Genomic DNA, 16,699 nt, shown 5'->3' with positions numbered 1-16,699 from the left:
GGAAATCGATCAGCCCTCACAATGGCCCAAGGCCAGAGATCGGACTGCTACGATTTACCCCAACAATCATCGTGCCACTCTTCGCAGAGAGGTGATAGACGCCAACGAGCCCGCGCATAGCAATCGAGGTGTAAAAAGGGCGTTGAAGGCAGGAAGCCTGGACGAAAGAGGCTACGAGGTCACCTCGAAGCGGTCTAAGAATCGGGCGCACTTGGGGCGACTACCAGTGCCAACCCCTTATCCCGCGGTGCGTCCGACACACAGAAATTTCCAAGGCGGCCAAGGAGCCTCCCCGCATAGCAATCGGGGTGTGAGGTTACGGATGCAGCATTGATAGCAATCGAGGTGGGAGGCGAAGGATGCAGAAGTGAGAGCCGAGGGATGTAGCAGAGATAGCAATCGGGGTGTGTGATGCAGAAGAGATAGCAATCGAGGTGTGCGGTGGGAAGGGCCCAGCAGCCAGAATGCATGAAGCGACGGATGAAGCAGTGATGACAACCGGGCTGTGAGGAGAGGAGGGATGCAGCCAAGAAAGCAATCAGGGCTCGAGGCAAGGGATGCATCAAGGATAGCAATCATGTTGTGAGGCGAGATTCCAAAGGCTAAACGTGAGAGGCTGCAGGGTCGACTCAGAGAGGTCTATGCATGTGAGAGGCTGAAAGCAAGGTCAACTCGGAGCGGTCTATGCATCGGGCGCGCTTGGGGCGACTACCAGTGCCAACCCCTTATCCCGCGACGCGTCCGACAAAGAGAACGTTCCAAGGCGGCAGAGGAGGTTACCAGCCGAAGGATGCAGTAGCAATAACAGGTATAGTTCCGCGGCGGCCGAGAAGACTCACCGCATAGGAATCGGGATGCGAGGCGAGGGATGCGGCGGGAAGGCCCCGACGGCTAAACGGAAGAGGCTGCAGGGCCGCCTCGGAATGGTCCAAGCATCGGACGCGATTGGGACGACTACCAGTGCCAACCCCTTATCCCGCGATGCGTCCGATACACAGATAGTTCCAAGGCGGCCGAGGAGCCTCACCGCATATCAATCGGGGTGCGAGGCGAGGGATGGGGCGGGAAGGCCCCAACGGCTAGACGGAAGAGGCTTCAGGGCCACCTCGGAATGCTCCAAGCATCGGACGCGCTTGGGGCGACTACCAGTGCCAACCCCTTATCCCGCGATGCGTCCGATACACAGATGGTTCCAAGGCGGCCGAGGAGCCTCACCGCATAGCAATCGGGGGTGCGAGGCGAGGGATGGGGCGGGAAGGCCCCAACGGCTAGACGGAAGAGGCTTCAGGGCCGCCTCGGAATGGTCCAAGCATCGGACGCGCTTGGGGCGACTACCAGTGACAACCCCTCATCCCGCGATGCGTCCGATACGAAGATGGTTCCAAGGCGGCCGAGGAGCCTCACCGCATAGCAATCGGGGTGCGAGGTGGGGGATGCGGCGAGATGGCCCCAACGGCTAGACGGAAGAGGCCACAGGGCCGCGTCGGAATAGTCCAAGCATCGGACGCGCTTGGGGCGACTACCAGTGACAACCCCTTATCCCGCGATGCGTCCGATACGAAGATAGTTCCAAGGCGGCCGAGGAGCCTCACCGCATAGCAATCCGGGTGCGAGGTGGGGGATGCGGCGAGATGGCCCCAACGGCTAGACGGAAGAGGCTGCAGGGCCGCCTCGGAATAGTCCAAGCATCGGACGCGCTTGGGGCGACTACCAGTGACAACCCCTTATCCCGCGATGCTTCCGATACGAAGACAGTTCCAAGGCGGCCGAGGAGCCTCACCGCATAGCAATGGGGGTGCGAGGTGAGGGATGCGGCGAGATGGCCCCAACGGCTAGACGGAAGAGGCCACAGGGCCGCCTCGGAATAGTCCAAGCATCGGACGCGCTTGGGGCGACTACCAGTGACAACCCCTTATCCCGCGATGCATCCGATACGAAGATAGTTCCCAGGCGGCCGAGGAGCCTCACCGCATAGCAATCGGGGTGCGAGGCGAGGGATGCGGCGAGATGGCCCCAAAGGGTAGACGGAAGAGGCTGCGGGGCCGCCTCGGAATAGTCCAAGCATCGAACGCGCTTGGGGCGACTACCACTGCCAACCCCTTATCCCGCGATGCGTCCGATACACAGATAGTTCCGAGGCGGCCGAGGAGCTGGGGGATGCGGCGAGATGGCCCCAACGGCTAGACGGAAGAGGCTGCAGGGCCGCCTCGGAATAGTCCAAGCATCGGACGCGCTTGGGGCGACTACCAGTGACAACCCCTTATCCCGCGATGCGTCCGATACACAGATAGTTCCGAGGCGGCCAAGGAGCCTCACCGCATAGCAATCGTGGTGCGAGGTGGGGGATGCAGCGAGATGGCCCCAACGGCTAGACGGAAGAGGCTGCAGGGCCGCCTCGGAATGGTCCAAGCATCGGACGCGCTTGGGGCGACTACCACTGCCAACCCCTTATCCCGCGATGCGTCCGATACACAGATAGTTCCAAGGCGGCCGAGGAGCCTCACCGAATAGCAATCGGGGTGCGAGGCGAGGGATGCGGCGAGAAGGACCAAACGGCTAGACGGAAGAGGCTTCAGGGCCGCCTCGGAATGGTCCAAGCATCGGACGCGCTTGGGGCGACTACCAGTGACAACCCCTTATCCCGCGACGCGTCCGATACACAGATAGTTCCAAGGCGGCCGAGGAGCCTCACCGAATAGCAATCGGGGTGCGAGGCGAGGGATGCGGCGAGAAGGACCCAACGGCTAGAGGGAAGAGGCTTCAGGGCCGCCTCGGAATGGTCCAAGCATCGGACGCGCTTGGGGCGACTACCAGTGACAACCCCTTATCCCGCGACGCGTCCGATACACAGATAGTTCCAAGGCGGCCGAGGAGCCTCACCGCATAGCAATCGGGGTGCGAGGCGAGGGATGCGGCGAGAAGGACCCAACGGCTAGACGGAAGAGGCTTCAGGTCCGCCTCGGAATGGTCCAAGCATCGGACGCGCTTGGGGCGACTACCAGTGACAACCCCTTATCCCGCGACGCGTCCGATACACAGATAGTTCCAAGGCGGCCGAGGAGCCTCACCGCATAGCAATCGGGGTGCGAGGCGAGGGATGCGGCGAGAAGGACCCAACGGCTAGACGGAAGAGGCTTCAGGGCCGCCTCGGAATGGTCCAAGCATCGGACGCGCTTGGGGCGACTACCAGTGACAACCCCTTATCCCGCGATGCGTCCGATACACAGATAGTTCCAAGGCGGCCGAGGAGCCTCACCGCATAGCAATCGGGGTGCGAGGCGAGGGATGCGGCGAGAAGGACCCAACGGCTAGACGGAAGAGGCTTCAGGGCCGCCTCGGAATGGTCCAAGCATCGGACGCGCTTGGGGCGACTACCAGTGACAACCCCTTATCCCGCGACGCGTCCGATACACAGATAGTTCCAAGGCGGCCGAGGAGCCTCACCGCATAGCAATCGGGGTGCGAGGCGAGGGATGCGGCAAGAAGGACCCAACGGCTAGACGGAAGAGGCTTCAGGGCCGCCTCGGAATGGTCCAAGCATCGGACGCGCTTGGGGCGACTACCAGTGACAACCCCTTATCCCGCGACGCGTCCGATACACAGATAGTTCCAAGGCGGCCGAGGAGCCTCACCGCATAGCAATCGGGGTGCGAGGCGAGGGATGCGGCGAGAAGGACCCAACGGCTAGACGGAAGAGGCTTCAGGTCCGCCTCGGAATGGTCCAAGCATCGGACGCGCTTGGGGCGACTACCAGTGACAACCCCTTATCCCGCGACGCGTCCGATACACAGATAGTTCCAAGGCGGCCGAGGAGCCTCACCGCATAGCAATCGGGGTGCGAGGCGAGGGATGCGGCGAGAAGGACCCAACGGCTAGACGGAAGAGGCTTCAGGGCCGCCTCGGAATGGTCCAAGCATCGGACGCGCTTGGGGCGACTACCAGTGACAACCCCTTATCCCGCGACGCGTCCGATACACAGATAGTTCCAAGGCGGCCGAGGAGCCTCACCGCATAGCAATCGGGGTGCGAGGCGAGGGATGCGGCGAGAAGGACCCAACGGCTAGACGGAAGAGGCTTCAGGGCCGCCTCGGAATGGTCCAAGCATCGGACGCGCTTGGGGCGACTACCAGTGACAACCCCTTATCCCGCGATGCGTCCGATACACAGATAGTTCCAAGGCGGCCGAGGAGCCTCACCGCATAGCAATCGGGGTGCGAGGCGAGGGATGCGGCGAGAAGGACCCAACGGCTAGACGGAAGAGGCTTCAGGGCCGCCTCGGAATGGTCCAAGCATCGGACGCGCTTGGGGCGACTACCAGTGACAACCCCTTATCCCGCGACGCGTCCGATACACAGATAGTTCCAAGGCGGCCGAGGAGCCTCACCGCATAGCAATCGGGGTGCGAGGCGAGGGATGCGGCGAGAAGGACCCAACGGCTAGACGGAAGAGGCTTCAGGGCCGCCTCGGAATGGTCCAAGCATCGGACGCGCTTGGGGCGACTACCAGTGACAACCCCTTATCCCGCGACGCGTCCGATACACAGATAGTTCCAAGGCGGCCGAGGAGCCTCACCGCATAGCAATCGGGGTGCGAGGCGAGGGATGCGGCGAGAAGGACCCAACGGCTAGACGGAAGAGGCTTCAGGGCCGCCTCGGAATGGTCCAAGCATCGGACGCGCTTGGGGCGACTACCAGTGACAACCCCTTATCCCGCGACGCGTCCGATACACAGATAGTTCCAAGGCGGCCGAGGAGCCTCACCGCATAGCAATCGGGGTGCGAGGCGAGGGATGCGGCGAGAAGGACCCAACGGCTAGACGGAAGAGGCTTCAGGGCCGCCTGGGAATGGTCCATGCATCGCACGCGCTTGGGGCGACTACCAGTGACAACCCCTTATCCCGCGACGCGTCCGATACACAGATAGTTCCAAGGCGGCCGAGGAGCCTCACCGCATAGCAATCGGGGTGCGAGGCGAGGGATGCGGCGAGAAGGACCCAACGGCTAGACGGAAGAGGCTTCAGGGCCGCCTCGGAATGGTCCAAGCATCGGACGCGCTTGGGGCGACTACCAGTGACAACCCCTTATCCCGCGACGCGTCCGATACACAGATAGTTCCAAGGCGGCCGAGGAGCCTCACCGCATAGCAATCGGGGTGCGAGTCGAGGGATGCGGCGAGAAGGACCCAACGGCTAGACGGAAGAGGCTTCAGGGCCGCCTCGGAATGGTCCAAGCATCGGACGCGCTTGGGGCGACTACCAGTGACAACCCCTTATCCCGCGATGCGTCTGATACACAGATAGTTCCAAGGCGGCCGAGGAGCCTCACCGCATAGCAATCGGGGTGCGAGGCAAGGGATGCGGCGAGAAGGACCCAACGGCTAGACGGAAGAGGCTTCAGGGCCGCCTCGGAATGGTCCAAGCATCGGACGCGCTTGGGGCGACTACCGTTGCCAACCCCTTATCCCGCGATGCGTCTGATACACAGATAGTTCCGAGGCGGCCGAGGAGCCTCACCGCATAGCAATCGGGTTGCGAGGCAGATTATTGGGAAGGGAACCCCCTGGGATGCGGCTCAAGCAGTGCCCAAAGGGACTGGAATGCGGAATCACATCGAGAGACCCAAATGCTATACGAGGGCTCAAATCGAATTATCGATTTGGCCACGACATGGACGCATCGGAACGACTACCTTTGCCGAACCACTCGCAATTGCATCCATACCGAAACCAATAGACATTTCCGTTAGAGCCCTCGCATAGCATTCGGGAATCTCGCATGCCCCTCTAAATCGACCAATGCTGGCGCTCAACGAAAATCCGAGCGCTACCACCGTTCGAGCGCCAGCATTGGTCGAGTTAGAGGGGCACGGGGGAGAATGCTCCAGTCAACACCTCCCCTATATAAGTTATTTGTCCGATTCTCGCACAACCGTAGTCTGCCTCGTCGAATCAAACAACGGTCCCAGATTCCGACTTCCGTTCCGTAGAGACCCAAAAGCTAGATGGAGGCTCGCAAGAAAGAGAGTCGGCGCATAGCAATCGGGTTTCTCGAACGTTTAGGGACCGAGCTCACTTGCGGATAGGGCAAAATCCGCCAAGCAACCCAAAAGCTAGACGGGGGCTCGAATCGAATCGCCTAGGCGGCCACAACAACGACGTGTTGGATCGACTACCAGTGCCAAACCATTCAGCAAGACTAGTCTGTGTCGAGGCCGGATAGAGATTCTCAGAGAGCGCCCGTATAGCATTTAGGAGACCTGCCGCGTCCCTCACACTCGACAAATGGTGGTGCACGTTTATAAATCCGAGCGATCCCAACCCTTTCAAGCACCAACATCGGTCGAGATAGAGGGGCACGGAGGGGGCTGCGTGAGACAACACAGTCCCCTATATAAGTTATTTGTCCGATTCTCACACATCCGAAGAATGGTCATCAAATCGGACAACAGCCCAAACTTCCGACTTCCGTCCCAGAAAGCCCAAGAGCTATCTAAAACGTTCATGGCCGGAACTCGATCGCGGCTATACCAGTCCGCCAAGCAACCCAAAAGCTAGACTGGAGCTCTAGTCGAATCACCTCTGTGGCCATTGCAAGGACGTGTTGGAGCGACTACCATTGCCGAACCATTCCGCAGGTCGAGTCCATACCAAGGCCGCATAGAGATTCACGATGAGCTCCTGCATAGCAATCAGGAGACTTGCCGTGTCCATCACAATCGATAAATCCTGGTGCAAGATTTTTGCATCCGAGCGCTCCAACCAGTCGAGCACCAGCATCAATCGACATAAACGGGCACGGGGGGAGGATGCTCGAGAACACTACCTCCCCTATATAAGTTATTTGTCCGATTCTCAAGCAGCCGAAGTCTGGTCATCGAATCGGGTCAAAGACCACAACTTCCGACTTTACCCACAATGCAAGTCATCGAATCGAACATCGGCCCCCGAGTCGGACTCCATGCGTATGTCAGGTCATCGGACCCAAATTCCGCCTTCCTGCGCATGGCGGGCCATCAATATCAACTCGGTCATCGGACCCAAACTCCGCCTTTCTGCGCATGGCACGCCTTCAAATCGGTCATCGGACCCAAATTCCGCCTTCCTGTGCATGGCGGGCCATCAACATCAACTCGGTCATCGGACCCAAATTCCGCCTTTCTGCGCATGGCACGCCATCAACTCGGTCATCGGACCCAAATTCCGCCTTCCTGCGCATGGCAGGTCATCGGACACAAATTCAGACCTCGCCAATATGCCTACGTATCGAATCGGTCATCGGACCCAACTTCCGACTTCATCCATACTGTAGGGTCTTTGAGGTTGGCGCGGTGCGCTCAACCCGGGGAGTCGACCCATCGAAGCATACACCTCCCCTATATAAGCTATTTGTCCGATTCCCACACCTGTGTAGTTTGCACCTCTGACCAGGACATCGACCCCAACTTCCGAACTCGACTGCAACGACGGCACCAGCGCCTTGGTGCGCACCTTGCGACGCACAGTCCCAACATTCGCCTTCCTGCACATGGCAGGTCATCGGACCCAAATTCCGACCTCGCGAGTATGCCTACATATCGAATCGGTCATCGGACACAACTTCCGACTTCATCCATACCGTAGGGTCTTTGAGGTTGGCGCGGTGCGCTCAACCCGGGGAGTCGACCCAACGAAGCATACACCTCCCCTATATAAGCTATTTGTCCGATTCCCACACCTGTGTAGTTTGCACCTCCGATCAGGACATCGACCCCAACTTCCGAACTCGCCTGCAACGACCGAACCAGCGCCTTGGTGCGCACCTTGCAACGCACAGTGCCAACATTCGCCTTCCTGCACATGGCAGGTCATCGGACCCAAATTCCGACCTCGCGAGTATGCCTACATATCGAATCGGTCATCGGACCCAACTTCCGACTTCATCCATACCGTAGGGTCTTTGAGGTTGGCGCGGTGCGCTCAACCCGGGGAGTCGACCCAACGAAGCATACACCTCCCCTATATAAGCTATTTGTCCGATTCCCACACCTGTGTAGCTTGCACCTCCGATCAGGACATCGACCCCAACTTCCGAACTCGACTAAAAAGACCGCACCAGCACCTTGGTGTGCACCTTGCAACGCACAGTGCCAACATTCGCCTTCCTGCACATGGCAGGTCATCGGACCCAAATTCCGACCTCATGAGCATACCTACTAATCGAATCGGTCATCGGACCCAACTTCCGACTTCATCCATACCGTAGGGTCTTTGAGGTTGGCGCGGTGCGCTCAACCTGGGGAGTCGACCCATCGAAGCATACACCTCCCCTATATAAGCTATTTGTCCGATTCCGACACCTGTGTAGTTTGCACCTCCGCTCAGGACATCGACCCCAACTTCCGAACTCGCCTGCAACGACCGAACCAGCGCCTTGGTGCGCACCAAAAGTGCGCACTTTTGGAGGGCACTTTTGTGCGCTCCAAAGGTGCGCACTTTTGGAGGGCACTTTTGTGCGCTCCAAAGGTGCGCACTTTTGGAGGGCACTTTTTGGAGGGCACTTTTGTGCGCTCCAAAGGTGCGCACTTTTGGAGGGCACTTTTTGGAGGGCACTTTTCTACGCTCCAAAGGTGCGCACTTTTGGAGGGCACTTTTTGGAGGGCACTTTTCTGCGCTCCAAAGGTGCGCACTTTTGGAGGGCACTTTTTGGAGGGCACTTTTCTGCGCTCCAAAGGTGCGCACTTTTGGAGGGCACTTTTTGGAGGGCACTTTTCTGCGCTCCAAAGGTGCGCACTTTTGGAGGGCACTTTTGTGCACTCCAAAGGTGCACACTTTTGGAGGGCACTTTTTGGAGGGCACTTTTCTGCACTCCAAAGGTGCGCACTTTTGGAGGGCACTTTTTGGAGGGCACTTTTGTGCGCTCCAAAGGTGCGCACTTTTGGAGGGCACTTTTTGGAGGGCACTTTTGTGCGCTCCAAAGGTGCGCACTTTTGGAGGGCACTTTTGTGCACTCCAAAGGTGCGCACTTTTGGAGGGCACTTTTCCTGCGCTCCAAAGGTGCACACCTAGGTGAGCACCTTCGACCACACCTTGTAGCACACCAAACTCTGACTTTCGACTTCATCCGCAATGCAGGGTCTTTGAGGTTGGCGCAATGCGCACAACCAGGGGAGTCGACCCATCAAACCCAACACCTCCCCTATATAAGCTATTTGTCTGATTCTCATACATGCGTAGCCTGCAGGAGCAATTAGGACATCGACCCCAACTTTCGGCTTCTAAACGAAAACAAGGTCTTTGAGGTTGGTGTAATGCGAACAACTAGGGGAGTCAACCCATCAAACCCAACACCTCCCCTATATAAGCTATTTGTCTGATTCTCATACATGTGTAGTCTACAGGAGCAATTAGGACATCGACCCCAACTTTTGACTTCTTAACGAAAACAAGGTCTTTGAGGTTGACGTAATGCGCACAACCAGGGGAGTCGACCCATCAAACCCAACACCTCCCCTATATAAGCTATTTGTCCGATTCTCATACATGTGTAGCCTACAGGAGCCATTAGGACATTGACCCCAACTTTTGACTTCTTAACGAAAACAAGGTCTTTGAGGTTGGCGTAATGCGCACAACCAAGGGAGTTGACCCATCAAACCCAACACCTCCCCTATATAAGCTATTTGTCTGATTCTCATACATGTGTAGCCTGCAACAACGATTAGGACATCCACCCCAACTTCTGAATTCGTCTGCGTTGACCGCACCAAAGGTGCACGCCTTGGTGCTCACCAAAATCCGACTTCCGACTTCTTCTGCTATGCGGGGTCTTTGAGGTTGGCGCAGTGCGCACAACCAGGGGAGTCAACCCACCGAATGCAACACCTCCCCTATATAAGCTATTTGTCTGATTCTCATACATGCGTAGACTGCAGCAATGATTAGGACATCCACCCCAACTTTTGACTTCTTAAACAAGACAGGGTCTTTGAAGTTGGTGCAGTGCACACAACCAGGGGAGTCGACCCATCAAACGCAACACCTCCCCTATATAAAGCTATTTGTCCGATTCTCATACGTGTAGTCTGCAGCAGCGATTAGGACATCGACCCCAACTTCCGAATTCGTTTGCATTGACCGCACCAAAGGTGCACGCCTTGGTGTGCACCTTGGAGTGCACTTTGGTGCTCACCTCGGTGCACACTTTGGTGTGCACCTCGGTGTGCACCAAAGGTGCGCACCTTGGAGCGCACCAAAGGTGTACACTTTGGAGCGCACCACATAGGGTCTTTGAGAGGTTGGCGCAGTGCGCACACCAAGGTGGGTGTTGAGGTGCGTGCCGAGGTGGGTGGGTGCTAGGGTGCGCTCCATGGTGGGTGCCAGGGTGGGTGCGTGCTAGGGTGGATTCCAAAGAGGGTCATAGGGTGGGTGCCAAGGTGGGTTGGTGATATAGTGGGTTCAAAGGTGGGTACTAGGGTGGGTTCCAAGGTGGGTCACAAGTTGGGTGCCAGGATGCGTGGGTGTTAGGTTGGGTGCCAAGGTGGGCTCCTGCGTGGGTGGGTGCTAGGGTGGGTTTCAAGGTGGACGCGAGGGCGGGTGCCAAGGTGGGTAACAAGTTGGGTGTTAGGATGGGTGAGTGCTAGAGTGGGTGCCAAGGTGGGTGGGTGCTAAGGTGGATGCCAAGGTGGTTCACAGGGTGGGTGGGTTCTAGGGTGAGTTCCAAGGTGGGTCACAGGTTTAGTGCTAGGGTGCGTGTCAAGGCGGGTGTCGAGGTGCCTGGGTGCTAGGGTGTGGATGCCAATGTGGGTCATAGGGTGGGTACTAGGGTGGGCTGCAATGTGGGTGCCAAGGTGGGTAACATGCTCGGTTGGTTCTAAATTGGGTGTCAGGGTGGGTGTGCACCCACCTTGCCCGAGGTGGGTGCCAAGGTGCCAGTGTGGGTGGGTGCTAAGGTGGATGCCAAGGTGGGTGAGAAGGTGGGTGATAGGTTGAGTGGTAGGATGGGTGGGTGCCAAGATGGGTCACAGGGTGGGTGCAAGGGTGGGTAGGTGCTAGGGTTGGTGTCAGGGTGGGTGGGTGCTAGGTTGGGTTCCAAGGTGGGTGCGAGGGTGAGTGTCAAGGTGGGTCACAGGTTAGGTGCTAGGATGGGTGAGTGCTAGGGTGCAAAGGTGCCAGGGTGGGTGCTAGGATGGGTCGATGCTAGGGTGAGTGGCAAGGTGGGTCCACAAGTGTCAAGGTGGGTGCCGAGGTGGGTGCCAACTTGGGTTCCAAGGTGGGTGCCAAGTGGGCGACTGCTATGGTGGATGCCAAGGTGGGTCACGGGGTGGGTGCCAAGTTGCTAGGTTGTGTTCCAAGGTGGGTGCCAACGTGGCTGCTAGGGTGCGTGGGTTAAAGGGTGTGTCACAACGTGGGTGCCAGGATGGGTGCGCACCCACACTGGCCAAGACGGGTGCAAGGTTGGGTTCCAAGCCCGGTCACAGGCTGGGTGCTAGGATGGGTGGGTGCCAAGGTGGGCACCAGGGTGGGTGCACCCACCCTGGCCAAGGTGGGTCACGGGGTGGGTCCTAGGGTGGGTAACAGGGTGGGTACTAAGGTGCGTGCCAAGGTGGGTCATGGGGTGGGTGCCAAGGTGGGCACCAGGGTGGGTGTGCACCAACCCTAGCCAGGGTAGGTCACGGGGTGGTTGTCGGGGTGGGCGTCAAGGAGCCAAGGTGGGTGGCAAGTAGCCAAGTTGCGTGCCAAGGTGGGTGTCGGGGTGGGTGCCAAGGATCCAAGGTGGGTGCCAAGGAACCAAGGTGGGTGTCTGGGTGGGTGCCGAGGTGGGAGCCAGGGTGGGTCCCAAGGTGAGTGCAAAGGTGGGTGCCAGGGTCAAGGTGAGTGCCAATGTGGGTTCCAAGGTGCCAGGGTCAGGGTGAGTGCCAATGTGGGTTCAAAGGTGCTAAGTTGGGTGCGAGGTTGGGTGCGAGGGTGGGTGGGTGCCAAGGTGTGCTAGGTGGAAGCCCGGGTGGGTCGGCATCCCATGGGTGTCGAGTTGGGTGCCTGATGGGTGCTTCTTGTCAAGTTTTAGTCGTCGGGACTCATTTCGAGCCTTAGAGGTCGTTTCTTGTCCGGTTGCCCTGTCTTCGACCTGGGAACCCAATTTTGGTCCTCGGGTCCCATTTTTTTTTGTCTCGCATCCCACTTTTGGCCTGTGGCCTTTTCGGGGTCGATTCTCGTTTTGGGCATCAGAGCATGTTTCTTCTCCTAAAACCCAATATTTGTTTATTAAGTCTCGGAACACATTTTTGTTCTCGTGGACCCATCATGGGTCTTGGAACGCATTTGTGGTCCTTGGGTCCCATTTTGCATCCCGAAACTTGTGTTTTGGTGCTTGATCCCTATTTTGGGTGCCCACCTTGCACCAAGTGCGCACCCGGGGCAAACCGAGCGCCTTGGTGCACCGGGGCAAGATCGAGCGTGCACCCGAGGCGCCCCGAACATGCACCAAGGTGCACTCGGCCCACATGTGAGCGCAGGTCGTTGCGCCCGAGGTGGTGTGTGGGCACCGCGTTGCAGACGGGACACTGCACGCACACGACGCCCCGTCCAGGTGCACGCACGTAGGCCGGGCCGGGTGCACACCCGACGCCCTAGCAAGGTGCGCGCACCCGGGCAGGGCTCACACTTGGCGAACGGGGCGCACTTCGCGAGGGAGGGTGTGCACCTCGACGGGGGTGGGTGGCCGGGGTGGATTCGCACGTGGGTCGCGGTTTGCTAAGTACACACTGCGACAAGCTCATAACGGGTGCGATCATACCAGCGTTAGTGCACCGGATCCCATCAGAACTCCGCAGTTAAGCGCGCTTGGGCCGGAGTAGTACTAGGATGGGTGACCTCCCGGGAAGTCCCGGTGTTGCACCCTTTCTTAGTTTTTCGCCGGGCGTCGCAATGCTATTTGAATAAACCTTTTGCCCGTTTGCGTTCTCGTCGGGGCCGGGCCGGGCCGGGGTGCGCTGCCCGCACTACCGCGCGCGCGGGGGCGACACCGAGCGCGCACCCGAGGCGCCCCGAGCACACAGGCCACGGTGCAACCCGGGCGTTGTGCGCGCACCCCGGTGCGCCCGAGGTGCTGCGCGCGCACCCAGGTGAAATCGGTGTGCACCTCGGCCAGTGCGCGCTCGGTCGAGTCGCGCACGTTGGCCAAGGTGCACGGTGATGTTTCTTACTCTAAGGTTCCGCACCAGACGCCCGGGACAGGTGAGCGAAGCTGGGCGGGGCCGGGTGCGCGGCCGGGGCAGGTGCACGCAGCTGGAGAGAGCTTTGGAGCACACCAGAGGTGCGCACCTTGGAGCACACTTCGGAGCGCACCAATGATGCGCTCCATTCAAAAGTTTCCTGAAAAGGCAAAAAAAGTTGAGATTATAGAATTTCCCACTTGAGAGATTGTAAAAAAAAAAAATTTAAAATGAAGGAAACGCGGGTGCCAAGGTGTGCGCGCCCGGGTGCGCAGCCCAGCCAAGGTGTGCGCACCAAGGCGCCCACCCTGGCGAAGGTGCACGCAAGGTGCGCACCCGAGGCAAACCGGACAATTAACCCAACTTTCGACTTCGCGCGCACCTGCGCACCTTGGAGCGCACTTCGGAGCGCTCCTTGTTGCGCACCAATCTTGGGCACCTCGGAGTGCACCATGGCGCCCACCAAGGTGCGCACCCGGGGCAAACCGAGCTCCGACTTCGTGCGCACCTTGGAGCGCACGAAAGGTGCGCACCATGGCGCCCACCAAGGTGCGCAGCCCAGCCAAGGCGTGCGCATCAAGGTGCGCACCCTGGCGAAGGTGCGCACCCGGGGCAAACCGAGCTCCGACTTCGTGCGCACCTTGGAGCGCACAAAGGGTGCGCAACCCAGCCAAGGTGTGCGCACCCCGGGCAAACCGAGCTCCGAATCGTGCGCACCTTGGAGCACACTTCGGAGCCCTCCTTGGTGCGCACCGATGTTGCGCACCTCGGAGCGCACCCGGGGAAAACAATGCAATTAACCCGACTTTCGACTTCGTGGGCACCTCGGAGCGCTCTCGGGTTCGCACCTCGGAGCACACCGAGGTGCGCACCTTTGATGCGCTGCCTTCACCAATTTCCAGAAAAGGCAAGAAAACATTGAGAAGGTGTGCGCACCGAGGTGCCCACCCTGGCGAAGGTGCACGCGAGGTGCGCACCCGGGGCAAACCGGGCTCCGACTTCGTGCACGCCATGCTGCGCACCTTGGAGGGCCATGGTGCGCACCTTGGAGCACACTTCGGAGCGCTCAATGGTGCCCAACCCAGCCAAGGTGCCCACCGCGGCGAAGGTGCACGCGAGGTGCGCACCCGGGGCAAACCGGGCTCCGACTTCGTGCACGCCGCACCTTGGAGCACACTTCGGAGCGCTCCTTGGTGCGCACCAGGGCGCGCAACCCAGCCGAGGTGCCCACCCCGGCGAAGGTGCACGCGGGGTGCGCACCCGAGGCAAACCGGGCTCCGACTTCGTGCACGCCATGGTGCCCACCGCGGCGAAGGTGCACGCGAGGTGCGCACCCGGGGCAAACCGGGCTCCGACTTCGTGCACGCCGCACCTTGGAGCACACTTCGGAGCGCTCCTTGGTGCGCACCAGGGCGCGCAACCCAGCCGAGGTGCCCACCCCGGCGAAGGTGCACGCGAGGTGCGCACCCGGGGCAAACCGGGCTCCGACTTCGTGCACGCCATGGTGCCCACCGCGGCGAAGGTGCACGCGAGGTGCGCACCCGGGGCAAACCGGGCTCCGACTTCGTGCACGCCGCACCTTGGAGCACACTTCGGAGCGCTCCTTGGTGCGCACCATGGTGCCCACCAGGGCGCGCAACCCCGCCGAAGGTGCACGCGAGGTGCGCACCCGGGGCAAACCGGGCTCCGACTTCGTGCACGCCGCACCTTGGAGCACACTTCGGAGCGCTCCTTGGTGCGCACCAGGGCGCGCAACCCCGCCGAAGGTGCACGCGAGGTGCGCACCCGGGGCAAACCGGGCTCCGACTTCGTGCACGCCATGGTGCGCACCAGGGTGCCCACCGCGGCGAAGGTGCGCACCCGGGGCAAACCGGGCTCCGACTTCGTGCACGCCGCACCTTGGAGCACACTTCGGAGCGCTCCTTGGTGCGCACCAGGGCGCGCAACCCAGCCGAGGTGCCCACCCCGGCGAAGGTGCACGCGAGGTGCGCACCCGGGGCAAACCGGGCTCCGACTTCGTGCACGCCATGGTGCCCACCGCGGCGAAGGTGCGCACCCGGGGCAAACCGGGCTAGGACTTCGTGCACGCCGCACCTTGGAGCACACTTCGGAGCGCTCCTTGGTGCGCACCATGGTGCCCACCAGGCCGCGCAACCCAGCCAAGGTGTGCGCACCAAGGTGCACGCGAGGTGCGCACCCGGGGCAAACCGGGGTCCGGCTTCGTGCACGCCGCACCTTGGAGCACACATCGGGGCGCTCCCGGGTTCGCACCGGCGTTGCGCACCGTGGTGGGCACCTCGGAGCGCACCGTGGTGGGCACCTCGGAGCACACCAAGGTGGGCAGCGAGGTGCGCACCTTTGATGCGATGCCTTCACTAATTTCCATAAAAGGCAAAAGAAAACGAGATTTTAAAATTTCCGTTTTGAAAGATAGTGAGAAAAAGGGAATGCTGGTGCCATCTTGAGCCCGCCCTGGTGCGCAGCCCAGCCAAGGTGTGCGCACCAAGGTGCCCACCCTGGCGAAGGTGCGCGCCCGGGCAATTAACCCAACTTCCAACTTCGCGCGCGCCAGGGTGGGAGCGCACCCAACAACCGGGCCTGGGAAGAGCCAATGCGAGAAACCCCACCAAACGCTCTGACAAAAAAAGAGGGGGCGCTCCAGTAACCCCGCTTCGGAGCGCACCCTGGGCAAACCCAGCCAGGGTGCCCACCCCGGCCAAGGTGCAGGCGAGGTGCGCACCCGGGGCAAACCGGGCTCCGACAACGTGCACGCCGCACCTTGGAGCACACTTCGTAGCGCTCCCGGGTGCGCACCTCAGAGCACACCAAGGTGGGCAGCGAGGTGCGCACCTTTGATGCGCTGCCTTCACTAATTTCCAGAAAAGGCAAAAAAAAGAGGAGATTTTAAAATTTCCGTTTTGAAAGATAGTGAAAAAAACGGAACGCGGGTGCCATCTTGAGCCCGCCCGGGTGCACAGCCCAGGTAAGGTGCCCACCCTGGCAAAGGTGCGCACCCGGGCAATTAACCCTACTTCCGACTTCGTGCGCGCCAGGGTGGCAACCGGGCCTGGGAAGAGCCAATGCGAGAAACCCCACCAAACGCTCCGACAAAAAAAGAGGCGGCGCTCCAATAACCCCGCTTCGGAGCGCAGCCGGGGCAAACCCAGCCAAGGTGCCCACCCCGACGAAGGTGCACGCGAGGTGCGCACCCGGGGCAAACCGGGCTCCGACAACGTGCACGCAGCACCTTGGAGCACACTTCGAAGCACTCCCGGGTGCCCACCGGCGTTGCGCACCGTGGTGGGCAGCGAGGTGCGCACCTTTGATGCGCTGCCTTCACTAATTTCCAGAAAAGGCAAAAAAAAATGAGATTTTAAAATTTCCGTTTTGAAAGATAGTGAAAAAAACGGAACGCGGGTGCCATCTTGAGCCCGCCCTGGTGCGCAGCCCAGGCAAGGCATGCGCACCAAGGTGCCCACCCGCGGTGCACACCCGGGGCAAACCGGGCTCCG

At 60.2% G+C, this 16,699-nt stretch overlaps 1 non-coding gene across 1 annotated transcript; it reads left to right on the top strand.

Annotated features, from left to right (window-relative positions):
• Positions 1 to 12,755: 12,755 nt before the first annotated feature.
• On the top strand, positions 12,756 to 12,874 carry LOC131869647 (5S ribosomal RNA). Its single transcript, XR_009368029.1, has one exon. It is a non-coding gene; the product is annotated as a 5S ribosomal RNA (ribosomal RNA).
• The last annotated feature ends 3,825 nt before the right edge of the window (positions 12,875 to 16,699 follow it).

The sequence above is a fragment of the Cryptomeria japonica genome, unplaced genomic scaffold, assembly GCF_030272615.1.
Source record: "Cryptomeria japonica unplaced genomic scaffold, Sugi_1.0 HiC_scaffold_255, whole genome shotgun sequence".
NCBI lineage: Eukaryota > Viridiplantae > Streptophyta > Pinopsida > Cupressales > Cupressaceae > Cryptomeria > Cryptomeria japonica.
Note: the sequence above shows the minus strand (reverse complement) of the source record. Positions and strands in the feature narration are given on the sequence as shown.